The sequence below is a fragment of the Leuciscus leuciscus genome (assembly GCF_965113295.1).
Source record: "Leuciscus leuciscus genome assembly, chromosome: 25".
In the NCBI taxonomy this organism is placed as follows: Eukaryota; Metazoa; Chordata; class Actinopteri; order Cypriniformes; family Leuciscidae; genus Leuciscus; species Leuciscus leuciscus.
In genome coordinates, this window is record NC_138724.1 from 29,776,678 (window position 1) to 29,793,066 (window position 16,389).

A 16,389-nucleotide genomic window follows, 5' to 3' on the forward strand; every position below is an offset into this window, starting at 1 on the left:
TGGCTCTCGCTTCAGTGAAGCGCATAGGGGATTTGCAAGCGCTCTCAGTGAGCGCGACGTGTATGGAGTTTGGGCCTAATGACTCGAGAGTCATACTCAAACCAAAGCACGGATATGTTCCTAAATCCCTCAACACACCGTTTAGGGCACAGGTTATCTCCCTGTCGGCCCTGCCGGTATCTGAAGAGGAAGGGGACGCAGGCTTCCTTTGCCCGGTCAGGGCGTTAAGAGCCTATGTGTCTCGCTCATCTGTTTTCAGACAGACGGAGCAGCTCTTCGTTTTGTTCAGCGGACGTTCTAAGGGACTAGCTGCGTCAAAACAGAGTCTATCCAGATGGGTAGTTGATGCTATAGCGCTAGCTTACACATCCAAGGCCCTGCAATGCCCGATAGGTGTCAAAGCGCACTCCACAAGAGGCATGGCCTCGTCGTGGGCTTGGTCCAGTGGGATTGCCTTGCAAGATATCTGTATGGCGGCAGGCTGGGCCTCCCCGTCTACATTTATAAGGTTCTATAACCTCGAGGTTCCCGCTTTGCAAGCTAGGTTGCTCTCGGTTTAAATTTTCAGTATTGCCCGCCCGATCCTATCGGCTCAGGATGCTGAAACCGCTAGAGCGTCGATCACTGATCGTATGTATACTTCTATGGGCAGTGCGTAAGTCCCCCATATTTATCAGTCCAGGCCGTGTTCGCCCTGGCTGTGTGGAACACTTGATATAATATGCTCTTATCAGAGCTCTATATTACAGGATTGATGCTATTCTAGCCCCTCTTCCCGGATTCTCTGTGAGTCCCTTGTGATTAGGCACTATATGAGCCCCGGGCACCTGCCCTTGGGACTTTAGTGTTATGTCTCAAGCACGCACGGCGTTTTACACTGTGTTCCCCTAGCGTAAGATACTTACGCAAGTACGAGAGAACCTCTCGTAAGAGAACGTACTCGGTTACTAACGTAACCTCGGTTCTCTCTAGAAGAGGGAACGAGTACTTGCGTATCTTGCCGTGCATGCGTCATGTTCTGATTCGCTTCTGCGATGAAAAACTGACCAAACCAGCCTCTCTGGGCCGTATTTATAGCCCTAGCCCCACCCACTTTCGGCGGGACATGACGTAATGGGCGCGAAGCACCCTCATTGGTCCTGACGTCATGAGGGGCCTCTGTCGATAGGCTGGTGCAGTTGCCGCAGAGCAGCCTATGGGCGCGCGAGCTGTCTCGCCCATGTCTGCATGCTGCTGCAATGCGTTTTACATTATTGCAAAATTAAGGATAATTTTTGGCTTCAATATCTCGAGGAAAAGAGGTTTTCCCCTAGCGTAAGATACTTACGCAAGTACGAGAGAACCTCTTCTAGAGAGAACCGAGGTTACGTTAGTAACCGAGTACGTTTTACCAACAAAAACACATGTTGCTATGGTTGGTTGCTAAGGAAGCATAATACACAGATCTTTCAATTTGACACTGCTATTGACCAATCACTGCTGTGATTGGCTGCTGGGAGACTTCAGTGTAAACGCCCACTGCTTTGATTGGCTGACATGTTTGCATATGAAATAGCTAGTGTAGCCCTGTTGAAATTATCTGTTGAAATTATCTATATTACTTTCTTCAAAATATATCTTTGTTGTTTTGTTTATTTGATTTGTATTTCATATCTGTATTTCTCACGTGTATTGAAAACGATTTTATATTGTTAGAAGTGTATAAAGTTTGTTTAATGCTCTGATTGGGTATTTCACATGTCAGTTTGGTTTGGAGAGCATTGTGATAGGCCAGAGGGGGCGGGAGGAGAGAGTGAGGGGAGAGGGGACGAAGAAGAGGAGATAGAAGGAAAAGAATAACCACGTCGACACAGAGTGTGACGCAGTTACAATCAAGCGGGAAGGAAGTCGACCGGAAGTTGAAGCCGGCCGCGTGCCACCATCTTGTAGCAGAACTTCACCTGCTGTTAGCATCCCATTGACTCCCATTCATTTTGGCGTCACTTTGACAGCGAATAACTTTACATCTGAGGCGTTTAAAGACTCCATTTGTCCATTATTTATTTCTAAAGAAACACGACAATGTATAAAAGGCTCCATTACCTTGTAGCTTACGTTATGGCCCCGTAAAAACTGTTTTTGTAAAAGTAGGCTAACGATTGCGTCATAACCACGCGACTCTCTGTCGCACAGTAGAGAGATTACCGTATTGACGGGAGGAGAAGCTCGCGGGCAATCGGGGGGACGTGGAGGCAAAATGACAAAATAATTAATCAGAATACCTAGCAAAAGTTTCTCCTGCTCCTAGCTCATGGACAGCTCCTACTCACGATCTCCGTCTCTGCAAGATTCGGAAGGGAATGATTCAGATTTCTCATGCCACAGTCACTAGAAGACAGACGGGTTGCTCACGTCACATCTACGTCGTCAAGCTCAGTTTGAGTCTGCGCGTCAGGAACGGAAGTCCTAAAAAATCGCTGAAAACGGGCTTCACTTGCCTCAATTGAGTTCCAATGAGATGACTCTGTCCATTTCTTATACTGTCTATGGTTACAATTTGAGTATTTTTTTGTTCTACTATTGTAGTGAGTCTATATAATTTCGTACAGAAGTTAAAGTGTTGATCTCCTACTTTAGTTCATCATGAGTGCATGTAGTACACACTCGCGAATGTGACGCACTTGTTATTCACGAGTGATTTGGATGAACCGGAGACTGAGCTCCTCCGGCTACGTTGGATTTCATCACCAGGTAGCGCTTCAGGTACCCGGGATTGCCTGTAAGTTCCCCTGGCCTCCTTGGATTCCCTGATCGGGACCGCACCGCGAGTATTGAACGTTTTGCTCGGTGCAGCAGTCTTTCTCCTTCCTGACGCTCTCTTTGTTGCTCCATTTGTCGTGGGACTATGATGATGTGAGCATGACGATCGTGAGTAGTAACATTACTTTACATTATTGTTGGCTCTAGTAAGAGTGAAGCGGCGATTTTTATTTTTTCCGCCCCACCGCACACGAGCGTCGTTCAGGCCTGCAACTCATCTTATTTGTTTACATTATTGGGACTATTTTTGTCAGTTTTATTATTTATTTTTTTTCAAAAGTCTGGGCCCAGTGAAAATTAATAAATGTCTGAAAAGAAATGTAAAGTGATGTGAAAGTGTTGAATATAGCCTTCTCCATCCATTTCATTTTGAGTAATATAAAGTTATTTACTGTGTTTGATAACTGGTTTTGGAGGTTCATTTCACAACTTTAGTTAATCTTCAAGTAAAAGGGAAACAATTTAGTATTTCAAATTTAGTATTTATTCATGTTTTCTTATTACATTTACATTCAGTGATTTTGAAAGCTTTTATTCACTTTCCCTACAATATACTACAAATACTTCAGTAACGAACCCAGAGCACTCTAGCTATTGGAACATAACCTACAGAGTGCTACACTAGCATTACATGTGGAAATTCCTTGAATACTTTTACAACGTTTTTACTATTACGCAAGGCCGTAACCAGGGTTTGATAATTAGTGAGGTCACTCCCAAGCCATGCCCCCGTCCCACGAACCCACTATTTGTCCAATAACCCACAATAGTGGGCAAATGTCCCGTTGACCCCCCCATTCCCAAACCACGCCCCCGTTCCACGAACCCACTATTTGTCCAATAACCCACTATAGTGGGCAAATGTCCCGTTGACCCCCCCACTCCCAAACCACGCCCCCGTTCCACGAACCCACTATTTGTCCAATAACCCGCTATAGTGGGCAAATGTCCCGTTGACCCCCCCACTCCCAAGCCACGCCCCAGTCCCACGAACCCACTATTTGTCCAATAACCCACTATAGTGGGCAAATGTCCCGTTGACCCCCCCACTCCCAAGCCACGCCCCCGTTCCACGAACCCACTATTTGTCCAATAACCCGCTATAGTGGGCAAATGTCCTGTTGACCCCCCCACTCCCAAGCCACGCCCCCATCCCACGTACCCACTATTTTTTCAATAAACCACTTTAGTCGGCAAATGTCCCGTTGCGGGACTGCGGGAGATCTGTTAAGCTGCATTCACGCACAGATCTCTTTTGAAATATAAGAAGTAATGTGGTTTGTCCTGTCCGTTTAATCCCTTAACCCTTTCACATGTAAATTTAAAATATTCTGGCTGACCCCCCAGCGTGAGTTTTTCAAGGTGACCGTTATTTAGAATGTGTCACTTTATGGTTTCCATGGTGACGCGTCATTGCTTGTCACGTGACACACCGCAGCAACAACAGAGCTGAATGAATGATGATCTGCTTTTATGTCATTTTTCTTTTTTTATTCAAAATATTCACAAATTTGTTTGATATGGCATGAAATATCTGATATTCCGATTGTCAAATATATCCAAGTGGAAGTGTTTTGTTGTTTAAACACCTTTATAACGATCGCGTTAGTTCAGCTGTATGCGCGATGGGCGCCGCCATCTTAGTTTGTGCCGCAGACGCAGTTCAGAGAATCGGATCTGTTGGATTTACAACATTTGAATTCATCCACTTCTCCCGAAATACATAAAAGTAAGTGGCAGGTGAACTGGGAGAAGAATAGAGTAAACTTTAAAGTTACTTACACAATGTGTATCTGATATGAATAAAACTAATTTTAATGGAAAGGATTATTATTGCCTCTTCCTTTGACATCAGTGTGTATTTTACGAACTCTAATGTATTGTTTTTTTTGTACTTATATGTCTGAAACCTAAAATAAACATTATGTGGTTGAAAACACTGAAAAGTTGTGATATATGACAGCTCTGAGCGCGCCTGTCTCTGGCTCAGCGCCAGCCAACGCGCAAAAGCACATTTGAATTTAGCAGTTGATCACGTGATGCACTGACCGTTCTTATCACACCGGTGTGATCGTACGCTCCAGGGACCAGCCTAGACTGATCACACCGGTGTGATCGTACATGCGAAAGGGTTTTAAAGGATAATTCCGGTATTTAACACCTTGAGTCTATTTTGTAGTTTATTATGGATGAACTTGAGTGGTGGACACAGAAATTTTGACGATGGGTCCTGTCTCGACTTTTTGACTCTTTTAGAATCGCCTCTGACAGCTTCAGAGTGGCTGTCTATGGACATGCACGAACAGGTCCTTAAAACAACCCTTAACGTTCGTTTTCAAAACTGTGCAACTCACCGAGTGGTTAGTGGTGTTCGTTGATGATTAAAAACAAATATATCGGCGCAATGTATGATTTCAATCCGTGTTATTTGCTATAGTGGAACTATTTTTTCAGATACCTCACAACGCGTATAAACTTCCGCTCGATATTTGAGTCTGAAGCGTTAGCACACTCCCGACCACTTGATGGCGACAACCACTTTGCCGTACAAGGACCCTGTATGGAACTCGGTGTCTAGCGCATAGAGCACAGTTGCTCTGCTCACGCTAGCCTTCTAAGAGACGGAGAACTGAGCAAAAAGACTACAACCAAATGTAAACAGCCCACTTTTCCGTTTCCGGTTGCGCAGTAATATCAACGAGCAACAGTAGCGTACCGTGGGGTTTCAGTCAGGGCCTTCAGTGACAAGTTTATTTGTAAACCGCGTTTCACACACGCGCGTCATTTTAGTATCGCTTTCTCTGGCAGTGCAAAAATCAAACATAGCCTAAATGTCTTGCCCTTGTGGAAGATAAAATTCGCTCTTCAGACCATTTACAAGAAAACATAAAGATATCAGAAAAGAGATCGTTTGTCTATTTCCTGCTCATCCCTCTCAAAGCGCAGAGCGGTAGGCTATATCCCAGCAAACACATACGTTGTGGCAACGTATGTGGCACGTTGCATTTCTGCTATGGCAACGTCTCTGTCTTATACGTGCTGGCAACATTGTAACAACGTAGACGCAACAGGGCTGTAGCAACGTTGTTGCACAACATTCAGCAACTGAGATATGACGTTTTTTTAATGCTAGATATAGATATCCCCATTTAGCATTTTATGTGTTGAGGTACATTTTTAATTAGTCAGATGTTAGACAATTATATAAGCTACTTTTAAAATATTGTTTATCCTTATTATTGAATGGGGCTTTAGCCTAATTATAATCAACACCTGGCTGCAAGTGTACACTTTGAAGAGTAAAAAATACAGAAGGTTACGTTAATTCAACTTTACTGCATATGGTAATCAAATTGCACTTCCAAAAGTCATACATTTTATTTAAAAATAAAATAAATAAATAAACGAATATACAAATTTATTTTAAGTATAATAAATAAAACATAAAAGGCAAAAGCAGAACATTTCGTGTTTGTGCGGAGTGTGGAGCGCGCACTGCCGTGGAGGCGCTGACGCGATTACTTGCATTTTCCTATAAACAGTGGAAACAACTTAAAATAGGCTACTCCATAATTTTGACCGGGAACACTGGTCAACTAGTCAACAAAGCTTGATATGTCCAATAAAAAAAAAAAAACGATGTTGGTGACAAGGTGACAATCTGTTACACATTTGAAGATTTACTGGATCTTGAAGATTGTTGTATTATTCTATTGTATCTTCTTTTATGAAGATGAAGATTGACATTTCGTTAGTTAAAAAAATAAGCACATAATGTAAAAATTAAACAACTTATGTTCTGTTAGTGTTTTGACTTTTTGAATTTTGTATAATAATATCTCTAGGTAATGAAGATATATTAACAAAAAAAAAACGTATATTATATATAAAACATACATACAATACACACACACACATACATATACATATACATATACATACATATATATATATATATATATATATATATATATATATATATATATATATATATAAAGGGCCTCATTGATTAATTTTGCCTGGGGCCCCTACTCAGTGTTGGTTCGCCTCTGCACGCACACCTCGCACTGCATTATAACAGCTATATAGAATCAGAATCAGAATAAGAAATGGCTTTATTGCCAAGTGTGCTTGCACACACAATTAATTTTTCTTGGTACTGAAGAGTACTAAGGCACATCAACACAGCATCAACATCTACAGCCCAAACTCCAGCAATACCAATCAGTTAAAACTATAACAAAAATGCTGTATAAAATACCACAATAACTGTATCTCTCCTAAACAGTGAGACACTCACCCATTAGGCCTAGGCCTACTTATAAATGAAATCCATCCTCCGATCCTTTCTGATGAAACGTTCAATGACCTCAGTTAAGATGAATGAGCAGCTCCTTCTCAATGGCAATAGATGCTAGTGCAGAGAGTCGTGTTTGTCCGGTTGTATTCCGTGAATACATTTTGATGCGCTTGAGAGCTGAGAAAGATCGCTCAACTGACGCGGTGGACACTGGTATGGTCACGATCAAGCAGGTGAGGGCATACAGCTGTGACATGCTGACTGCAAGCCCCGTGCTCCTCAGAAATGTCAGCAGGTCACTTGGACTCTTTCCCTGAAAGTTTGTCATGCTGTACATCACTTTGAGCTCAGCTCTGAGTCTGCACAGGTCAAACTGTGCGCCATACAGTAGCTCTCATCCAGGCTCCTGAGCTCTGCTTCAGGAAATGTCTGCTTGAACTTAGCAAACAGCTGTGCATCCAGCAATGCAACAAACAGTAGTCGCTTGTGATCCTCAAATCGATTGTTGATTTGTGTGATGATGCTGTCGATTAGTGCTGTGTGTAGCTGTCTGTAGTGCACGCGCACGTCTGTTCGGCCTCTGCCTGCGCTCGGCTGTCCCGCGGCCTCCGCTGTCCTCTCATAGATGTCATCAAATTTTCCACGCTCATCTTCAAGAATCACGCAAAAATCTGCAATTCTGGACAGACTGAATTGCACATCTAAGCTCTTATTTTGCAGTATTCCGAAGAGCACATCAGCAAAGTCAAAAATGTCGATGAAAGAAAAAAGAAAAAAACAGAAGTCAAAGCTTTTCAATTGTGGCAAGTGTCCTGATGCACAATGTACAGTTTCACGGTCAAAATCCTCCACGTGATCGAGGATGTGCTGGAAAAGCATGACCAGCTCAGCTCTTTTGTCATGGACCGTTCCCACCAACCTGGAGTTAAAGTTACATCTCACCTGAGAGACCCGCGGCAACCGCCTCTCGCAAAACTGTGCGCTTGGGAGAACGTGTAAAAAATGCAGACAATCCTCCCAGATTCGCAAAAAAAATCTGCAATCCTTGATTTTTGATGCTCCCTGAGACATCACAAGATTTAATGTGTGTGCATAACAGTGCACAAAAAGAGCCTGAGGAATGTCTTCTTTTACGCGCGCCTGTACCCCATTAAGTCCGGATGCCATTACAGCGGCTCCGTCATAACACTGTGCCACTAACTTTGTTTTGCAATCGTAGCTGCCCAACACTTCAAGTACTGAAGCTGCTAGATCGTGAGCTCGTTTTTTTCCTGTGACATCCTCAAACTTTAAAAATCGTTCTTTTACTCCGATGTCAGTAACATACCGGAGTACAAATGACAGCTGTGCAGCGTTGCTGCAATCGGTGGTCTCATCCACCATAACTGCGACAAACTTGGTGTTGGTAATCTCTTTTTTGATGGAATCATTTAGCACCTCAGCAACAGCATTTATGAGATCGTTCTGAATTTTCCCCGATGTACCCATAAAAACGGTGGCCGTGGCAAGGTGGTGTCGCAAGTCAGCATCGTATTCTGATAGCAGAGACAGTAACTCCAAGTAATTACCTCGATTCATCGACTCATTCCCCTAGTCATGTCCCCTGAAAGACAATTCTTGCTGTCCCAAAAATATGACACAATCAATGAGGCGCTTCAGTATGTCCCGGTTTTTCTTCACTCTCTCATTGTGCAGGCTTGTCTCTCGTCTCCGCTGGTCATCCAGCTGCAAATCCACCCTGGACTCACCAAAGGTCTTTAAATGTACCACTGCTGTGAGGTGATGCTCGGATGCCTGGTGTTTGATAGCTGCCTTGGTGAAGCTATTAAGGCTGTTAAAACCCGTGCTGTTCCATGTTCCCGCACTGGTATTAAAAAGCAAACACGGCCAGCAAAATAGCTTGTTCCGCTCAGTGCTAGCTGTTAGCCAGTCATAACGGTCGTAGTTACCCTCAGTGAAGTGCCGCACAAAACCTTTTCCGGCCTTGGTCAGCCCATCCAGCTTAGGTGTGAATCTTCCTTTTGTAATTATATCTTTTTTCTCTCCAAACGAACGCCTTGAAAAAGGCACACGAAGGAGATCAAAAACAGAATCGATAAGAGTTATAAAGGCAACGGCCATAGCTCAGTTCACTGACATTTTTCACAACCTGCCAAAATTTCAAACGGTTGATGACATCAGCGGGGGCTAGCGCCTACACATCGCTGGACCCTTGGGGCGTTCTGTCACTGAACATCAAATTTGAGTGGCTAATGATACACGTCAGTCAAAGTTATCATCAAATGGATAATGTCAGTTTCAACGGAAGGCTAGCTATACTACTAGTGCTGGTCCACGGAGCTGTGATGCCTTTAGATGACATTTGGAGAATCCAGCTCAGCCTTACAAAAAATAACCACATTCTTTCTGGAAATATAATCGTAAAAAAAAAAATAATAAAATATATATATATATATATATATATATATATATTTTAGATTTTAACTGGGCCATATGGAAAATTCATCTCAGCCTCACAAAAATAAAAAAATAAAATAATATAGATTTTAGATTTTGACAGGGCCAGCAGAGAAGGCCCTGATGGCCCTGACAGCCCACCTCTGACGAGCAATGAGTCCTCCAACAGAAATCAATGGGATTTTACAAAATGACAAATAAAACACGACAGAAACTGTATTTCGCTACGCTACTTGTTTTTAATCATCAACGAACACCACTAACCACTCGGTGAGTTGCACAGTTTTGAAAACGAACGTTAAGGGTTGTTTTAAGGACATGTTCGTGCATGTCCATAGACAGCCACTCTGAAGCGGTCAAAGGCAATTCTAAACGAGTCAAAAAGTCGAGACAGGACCCATCGTCAAAATTTCTGTGTCCACCACTCTAGTTCATCCATAACAAACTACAAAAATAGACTCAAGGTGTTAAATACCAGAATTATCCTTTAAGACATAGGCCTACGGTAACTGGCTGTTGTTTACGTTAATTTTGCACAAGTATATTAAACCATTTACGCGGAGTCGCACAGCCGCATGCGCGAGCAGTCTACACAAACAGCGCGTGTCAGCATTTGAAATTGAAAGCAGCCTTCTGTTATTTCAGGATCATATTTTAAATATATAAGTCCACTGCATTGCAAACCACATAAATGATGACTTCGTAGAGCATTTGTAAGGAAAATACCGACAGGCGAGACAGCATGCTTCAAGTGTAACATCAAACAAAGCGCGCGAGAGAGAATAGAGGGCACCTTTCATAAAAAAAAACTGACAGTTTTATTGCTTTATGGCCCTCAAAGCCCCGCCCCCTTGACCGTGGGAATTTCCCACGCTAGCTCCTCCCACTTATGGGCTGTACAGTACACCGTGGGAATTTCCCACGCTAGCTCCTCCCACTTATGGGCTGTACATACACCGTGGGAAAATCGGATTTGTGTCACGCCTCCTTAGGGGTTGAACATCTGAAGCGTGGGAAAATTTCGCACGCTCAGTAGTTCTAAACAGTGTAAATTAAAACTTTTAAAGAAATGTACAATAAAGACATAGCCAGAGTGTGAGATCAGTGTTTTTATTAAAGAAGACAGATGTACATTCATCACTTTTAAAACATCAATGAAATAAGTTAAAATTGCATTTTTCTCTAAAAGAGATATTAAAAAATGAGTTAGTGTTATTTAAAGATGTTAAAACATTAAAACAAGTTAAGAGTTTTTTAATTTACAGAAAAGATTGATTTGTAAGCATTTAACTTTCAGACAGTATTTGTAAAACTTTTACATAAAACACAAACTAGTTTAAAAAGTGTTACGTTTTTACATACCCAGTTGTTAAAGACTCGGAGTTTAAAGATATATAAGTGCTTCGTTGTAGTGGAGCAAAGTGTAGAGCGTCCACTCACTCCGGACCTCAGACAGAAATGAAGCAGTCTGAGGCCTACAGAGAGACACACACAAACCCCGCCCCTAGCCCCGCCCCAACAGATGTCACCGTGGGAAATTCCCACACCCCCCTTCAAGCTCCCAAATAGAAAACACATCCGGTCATCTCGGTGGCCAGACTTAAATGACCAAAGAAAACCGATGCAACGGCCCGGAGAGACCACACCCCCCTAACACGCCCCTCTCAAAGCTCATAGGTTGTGTAAAATTAAGACACACCTCTCAGATGTCATTGGATGATACAAATGACATCACTCATAGGAATCCCCCTACCACAGCATCACAGTTAAGAGTTTAAAAAGCAGCGGAAACTTCAAGTGAAATACTACTTGTGGTTTTTACAAATCAGATAAAGTAAAATGGCTATGGCGTCAGACCCCAAAACTCCCGAGAGAAGGATTACTGAGGCTATGGAGGATTTGACTTTAGCTCCACGAAAAAAACGAGAAACGCATGGGCCATGCTTAACGCGATTTCTTCACGAGCCGTCAGATTCTGTGAAATATGCTTTCCGTTTATCTGGAGGACGTGCGTGTACGTATGTTTATGACAAAATCAACATGGAGGTTAGATTAGTTAACGTGGATGACGATGAACGATTCACAACGAATACAACGGAGGACCCGGATTTTGTTTTTTCGGAGAGAGAGTGGGTTTTATTCTATTCAAAAGTATGGCCAGATTTGAAAGACGGTGGGGATATGCCACTTTTCATTGCCGAATGGACAGCAATGACTTTGGGGACAAGGTACCGAATCCTCGAGGATCAAATCAACAAACATCCTGAAGATTACATATACATCCTGTGCAGTGATTTTGGTAAGAATTTACCAGAATGCTCTTGGCCGGTGTCCGAGGAAGAACATTTTAAATTGTATGATCTGAAATTCATGTTTCAATGGAAGGATCTAGCGCTTGTGGAAGATATTTTTTCCAAGATCAATCAGCTTTTCCAATGGACCAGCACGTATGAACGCTATAACAACATTAAAGTCAAACTTTTCCACCCTGAGTGGGCGACTCCCACTAGACGTGGAATTCACGTCACGCCCCCAACTGTGTACAGACATTTAAAGGGCCCTCTCTCCGGACTCTGACTCATTCAAACGCATCATGTCTCAGGATACCGGTTCTCCTTCTACTTCATCTCAACTGCTTGGAGCTACTGATGGATTTACAAAAAATGGATTACCGACTATCACAAATGGATTACCTCAGAAAAACATCGAATGGATAAATAATTTTTGCACACAACTTGGCTACCACAATCTGGCGTTCCTCAGAAACTACGGAGTTTCAACACCTCACGCTGACGCTGAGACCCCAGACACAACCAGCGATGAGACGGACGGATGACTCGGGGACACAGGTCACAGGATTATCAAAGCTATTTTGGCTGTCATTCTGGAATTTTTGATAGACCAACAAATGAAGAAGAATTGCGAAGGCTGCACAGTGGACCATCCCTCACAGACTAGACATACTTGTTTGTTTGAACCTTCTGCATATTATTTTTACGGATGCTTTGAAGAAATCAGTCTGAAGCTTCTCACCCCGGAGTTGAAAAACATATTAGCGCAGGCCTTGAGTCAGTACGGAGGCAGCCCCCATCTCCAGAGGATCCAAGGAGCTGTTGAGGCAATTTTATACGGTCTCAGAGATGAAATGTACATAGTGGAACAATTATCTTCAATACGGGACAAGCTGATCGATGAATCTTGCGAGGAAATAATATACACGGCTGTGGATAAATGGAAACGAGCCGTGGCTGAAGATCCGGAGATCACACAGGTTTGAAAATGGGAAACTTCTGCTCTACCTCTTGGATTACAAAATATTTCTTTAAATCACGTGTTAAATATGGAATATCTAACCTGCTCCACAAGATTATCCAGAATAATTGGACTACAAACACCACCATAACTCGGGATGAAAAACGACTAATGGATTTAATGAATGCCGTGAGGAGATTATCGAACGAATGGAATCATATGGTAAAAACGTCTGTTACCAGTGAGAACACACCTTCTGCGGTTATCAAAAACATTCTCGAGCTGATGCCTGAGTGCCACGACTCTCTTAGAATAGGAGATATATTGTGTATTTGTACATATGTGGCTGATGTCTGCAGTTTGTTAAGTAATGAACATCCAGATGTATGTAATATTTTAGATTTTTTAGTCGATTACATTTTGGAGAAGAATTTTGAAATGTGTGAATTTTATTTTTTGTTTTGTGTGATATAATTCACATTATAGATGTTTGTAACCTTCTACTTACATTCTAATAAAAAATGCTTGTGTAACCTTCTACTTCTTACATTCTAATAAAAAAAATGCTTGTGTAACTTTTATTGGGTGAAATAAAAATATCCTTTGTTTGTAAATGCTTGTGTAACTTTTATATGGTGAAATAAAAATATCCTTTGTTTGTAAATGCTTGTGTAACTTTTATATGGTGAAATAAAAATATCTTTTGTTTGAAAATGCTTGTGTAACTTTTATATGGTGAAATAAAAATATATTTTATTGTTTGAGAATGCTTGTGACTTTATATTGTGAAATAAAATAAAATACTGAACAAATTTGTAACTCGATTCATTATGACTGAAATCTCATAGCGTTAACATGGCAGAATTAATGAAAAAGATATACTACGACCCCAGCAATTCGGGTGCTCTCGGAGGTAGAGACAGATTAAAACAAGCTGTATTAGAACAACACGGTGTAAGATTATCCGATAAAGATGTGAGTGATTGGCTATCCAGCCAAGACACATACACGCTCCATCGAACCGCACCAATAAATTATAAGCGGAATCGTGTGGTTGTCTATGGGAAAGACCAGCAGTTTCAGGCCGATTTAGTAGATATGTCAGCCTACGCAAAAGAGAACGACAATATCAATTTTATTTTAACTATTATTGATATTTTCTCAAAATATGCCTGGACAAGGGTGTTGCGAAATAAATCAGCGTCCGAAGTAACTAAAGCTTTTTTGTCAGTTTTGAGAGAGGGACGAATACCTATCAAGTTGCAGACAGATAAGGGCACAGAGTTTTTCAACAAGTCTTTTCAACAGATGATGAAAAAATATAATATAACACATTTTTCAACAGCTTCTGAATTAAAAGCGAGTGTGGTCGAAAGGTTTAATAAAACTTTAAAAGGACGAATGTGGAGGTATCTTACATCGATAAATTCCAGACGGTACTGTGATATTTTGCAAGATTTGACAGAGGGGTATAACTCCAGTTATCACAAGTCCATAAAAATGCGACCGTTGGATGTAAATAAAGAAAACGAATCCGTGGTATTCAACAATTTATACGGGAAAATGCGTAAAGAGACCCCCGTCTTTAAATTCTCAGTGGGAGACGTGGTCAGAATATCTAAAGTCCGGAATATATTTACCAAAGGCTATGAGCAGAACTATACCGAAGAATACTTTACTATAAGTGCGTGTATACCCCGAAATCCAGTCGTATACAGGATACAGGACTATGATGGAGAGATAATACAGGGGTTTTTTTGCGAAAAAGAACTCCAAAAAATTATTGTGAGCAATGATAAATCGTTTAAAGTCGAAAAAATTCTCGATAAAAAGCGACGCGGAAAAACCATGTACGTTCTGGTGAAATGGTTTGGATGGCCATCAAAATTCAATAGTTGGGTTCATGAAAAGCAGGTGATGGATCTACAATCTCCCTTAAAACCCTAGGAGAGTCGCTCACGTTCTCATTCAACCAAAAACATCTGAGATGTCTAAGGGGGGACGGATTCTACGTCACACTCCCGTGCAATGCATCCGGTCATGTTTACCCCCAGAATACCATATCTAATTACAGAACTAGATTGGCAAAGGCAATACATTTAAAAGGATTATGGGAAGTGGCGTTGGTTGAGTTCCACTATCCAAAAACTTGGCATACTTTCAACGAGGAAGACGCTACTTTTATTATTGAATGCAAACCATGTTTGAACGACGATGAACGTAGCAAACTGCGAGGGGATAGTATTCAAACTTTTCGGAAAGACCTAAAAATAAAATACGGCTATTTTGAGGATATTCCAGTATTACTCAAGGAAATAAACGCTACTCTTCCACCGCGGGTGCAGCTCAGGTACGATAATATAAAGAATAAGATATCGCTGAAATCAAATCAGAGAGCATCGCAGGGCTCGAGACTAACGGCGTCCTATCGTCCTGGGGACGATAGAAAATGTGTTTAGGACGAACAGAAATATTCTCCAGGACGCCTACAGGACGAAAGACATTTTTGTATGCGTGTTCATTTATTACTAGCCTATTAGGGTAACTTACTTAGAAAATGCCAAAATTAACCGACCAAGCGCTGACTACAACGGAGCGCGTCTTCTCATGCTGTTACTATAGTAACTATCACTGGGCGGTTACTCACCCGGAGACTTGTTTCGCGGTACATTTATCACATGGCTTATTTTCACAGACAAAAACGAGACGATAACTAAATAAAACTAGTTTTGAATGACAAAAGCCATGACGAAAATCTATTGACATTTTCGTCAACGAATAAAACCTAGACAAAAATGTTAGATAGTGACGATTTGGGAAGCGATCCAGTCAGAACTGATGTCCTGCGTTTGTGGTAGATGTGCACATTTGTACTGTAAGTGCTGATCTACCCAGCGGCACACGGGCTGACATGCGCTGAATCCTGCATGTCTCATAAAACGTTAAAAAACTTAAACGTCTGGGAGAATGAGTAGAGCAGACATATAGATCTGAATAAGAGTGACGACGCAAAAAAAGAGCTCTATTCGGTACGGTTTTCTGTGCGCACACACCCGAAGCCATGCACATAGACACAGCGCGCGAGTACTGAATTGAGCTCTCTTTCGTGTCTGAGTGGACAAATACACACAACATTATGTCGAAATGTCCGTTTTGGAGAGTATTCACGTAAACTATGTTGGTTATGTCTTAAACAGTTTTGAGTGTATCGGATGTGCATCAGTGCAATTGGATCCGCATGTCATTGGACATGATCCGATGTCTTAAAGTGACAGTGGGTAATAAACCTAATGCGGTCTGTGTCCTTAATATTGATCAAGCAACAAAAGAAAAAGAGAAAAGCATTCACTGCTCGTTAATAGCTTTAATAATAATGCATTATATTTAATTCATACAAATAAATATGTCTGCTGCTTGAAAGAATAAAGAATGATGATATTTTTTAGATATGTAGTCACCAGTATTTATTTGTTATTTTTTAATCCAACCAACTCAAAAACATTTTGAGCTGTATGTATTTTTCGTATATGTAAAAAAAAAAAAAAAAGATTTGTTCTGCATGAATACAAAACAGCATTTAA

At 41.5% G+C, this 16,389-nt stretch overlaps 1 protein-coding gene across 5 annotated transcripts in view; it reads left to right on the plus strand.

The window, feature by feature from the left end:
• Positions 1-1,873: 1,873 nt before the first annotated feature.
• The window catches only part of LOC309491273 (uncharacterized protein), an 82,880-nt gene continuing 68,364 nt past the window's right edge, over positions 1,874-16,389 (plus strand). For all 5 annotated transcript variants that reach the window (XM_082160776.1, XM_082160777.1, XM_082160780.1 and 2 more), the window contains exon 1: positions 1,874-2,907. The gene's annotated coding sequence lies outside the window, so the exon portion shown is untranslated. The remainder of the gene's footprint in view (positions 2,908-16,389) is intronic.